The sequence below is a fragment of the Myotis brandtii genome, unplaced genomic scaffold (genome assembly GCF_000412655.1).
Source record: "Myotis brandtii unplaced genomic scaffold, ASM41265v1 scaffold398, whole genome shotgun sequence".
NCBI lineage: Eukaryota > Metazoa > Chordata > Mammalia > Chiroptera > Vespertilionidae > Myotis > Myotis brandtii.
Window position 1 is genome coordinate 2,058,285 of NW_005365280.1, and position 2,149 is coordinate 2,060,433.

The following is a 2,149-nucleotide window of genomic DNA, read 5'->3' on the forward strand; positions in this document are numbered from 1 at the left end:
GCGCGCCGGGCTCTGCGCCTCGCGGGGGAGCGGGTTAGGGAGGGTCGGGGGCTGTCGTTGGGCTGGATCTGACCGCAGGCATCTCGATCAGAAGGTGCTGGGGAAAGCGGACCCGGCTTCCCTGCGGAACCTGACCTGAGGCCAGGAGTCACCTTTAAATGCAAACGCGACGGAAGCGTTGAGGGGCAGCTTGGAAAGGCGCCTCACCGCTGGCTCGCGGACCGCTTTGGGGAGGGGGTGGTTCATGCTCGCAGTCGCGCTGTCATCACTTTTTGGGCTGAAGTCACATATGCGGATGGCCTTTCCTTTATTCTCATCATAAATAACAGGCTGCAAGTTTTAGCAGTACTTGAATTGATGCATTCTTTACAATGAATAAATACAGGTGACTGCATTTACGATATTGATTAGGTCCCAACGGCCCAAGCGGAAGGAGATGAACACTTAGCAAAATGATCAAGAACCCGTGGGAAAGCAGAAGCTATGGGACACACGCACCTTAGTTTTCCAGAGTTGTTTGCAGAGCACTATTTCTTTACCGCGAATAACCACTGCTTTTCCTTTAAGGACCATGCCTTAGCATTCTCGGGTAAAATATCTAAGGCCACTTAATGTAAGATTACAACAGCCGAGTGATCTTTGGGAAAATTGTTGTTATGGTGACAAGAGTCTAATTAGACTGTAAGCCTCTTGAGGGCAAAGGTGGCTTTTGGTAGTTCTTATAGCACCAAACAGTATTTGACTCAGGGCATGTAATGAGCAGACATAAAAGCTTATTAAACTAATGAACTCAATTAAACTAATGAACTCAATCATGACTTCTTGAGTGTGGCTGGATCATGACTTCTTGAAATTGCATATTTTGCAAGGAACGACCCCAAATCTAAAAATGCTTAATAAAATCAGAATCAAGGTGTCATATAAATATTTGTTAAAATAAAGATAAAAAGAAATTGACTATGAAGAATCATGAAGGTGGCCATCAAGTTGGTCTTGGCTAGTGGGAAAAAGTTTTTGCTGCTCATTGTTGAGTGAGAAGTCAATTTGTCAACAGAGTGTGAATTTTGGTAAGCTTTTTTAGTAGAGGACTCAATGGTAGACTTTGCTGGCCACATGGTCTCTTTAGTATAATTACTCAACTGTGCCACTGTAGTTGAAAGCAGCCATAGGCAATACGGAAAGGAATGGTGTGGTTGCATTTTGTTTTATTTATGGACACTGAAATTTGAAGTTCATATAATTTTCACCAGAAACGAAATAGTCTTCTTTTTCCCCCCGTGCATTTAAAAATGTAAAAATTATCCTTAGCTTGGGAGAGGAGGTGGGGGAGGGGGGGACAAAAACAGGAGGGGAGGGAGAGTTTTGTTCTGTTGGTAGTAGTTTGCTACTCCCATGTGACAGAGTTTGGAGAGAAACCTTTTGAAAGGATTGATGAGCTAGATTCTTCTAGTGCCTAAGAGTCATACCTAGGAGTTAAGTTAAATGTCTTCAAGAGTAGCATTAACTTATCTTGGGAATTACAGTGTTTTGTCTTGAATATTACCTAATGGACATCTTTATGCATAAGGTTTTGTCTTCAATTCATTAATTATGTAATATTTCCTACATAAAAATAATATTTTAAGTTTATGTAAGCTACAAACATTACATTCAGATGACCACCTGTGATCCCATCACTCAGCTTTAAAACTAGGACTTAAGAACTAGATAATTGTAAAAAGATGACTCCCAAAATGGAAGAAAGTATTTTAAAATCATATATCTGATAAGGAATTTGTATCCAAAATATAGAGAGAGCTCTTACAGCTCAATAATCAAACGATAAATAACCCAAAATAAAAATGGTCAAAGGATCTGAATGGGCATTCCTCCAAAGAAATGACCAATAAGCACCTGAACAGATGCTCGGCATCCTCATTCATCAGCAAAGTGCCAGTCAAAACCACAGTGAGATACCACTTCGCACCCATTCAGATGGCTACATTCAAAAGTCAGACAATGACAGTTGGTGAGGATGTGGAGGAATTGGAAGCCTTATACACTGCTGGTGGGAATATCCAATGGTGCGACTGCTTTGGAAAACAATTTGACAGTGCCTTAAAAGTTAAACAGTGTTACCATATAATAAAACAATTTCTTTCCAAATATA

At 40.9% G+C, this 2,149-nt stretch overlaps 1 protein-coding gene across 1 annotated transcript in view; it reads left to right on the forward strand.

Annotated features, from left to right (window-relative positions):
• CAP2 (CAP, adenylate cyclase-associated protein, 2 (yeast)) overlaps positions 1-2,149 on the forward strand; it is a 138,546-nt gene that overhangs the window by 860 nt on the left and 135,537 nt on the right. The gene's annotated exons all lie outside the window — the stretch shown is intronic.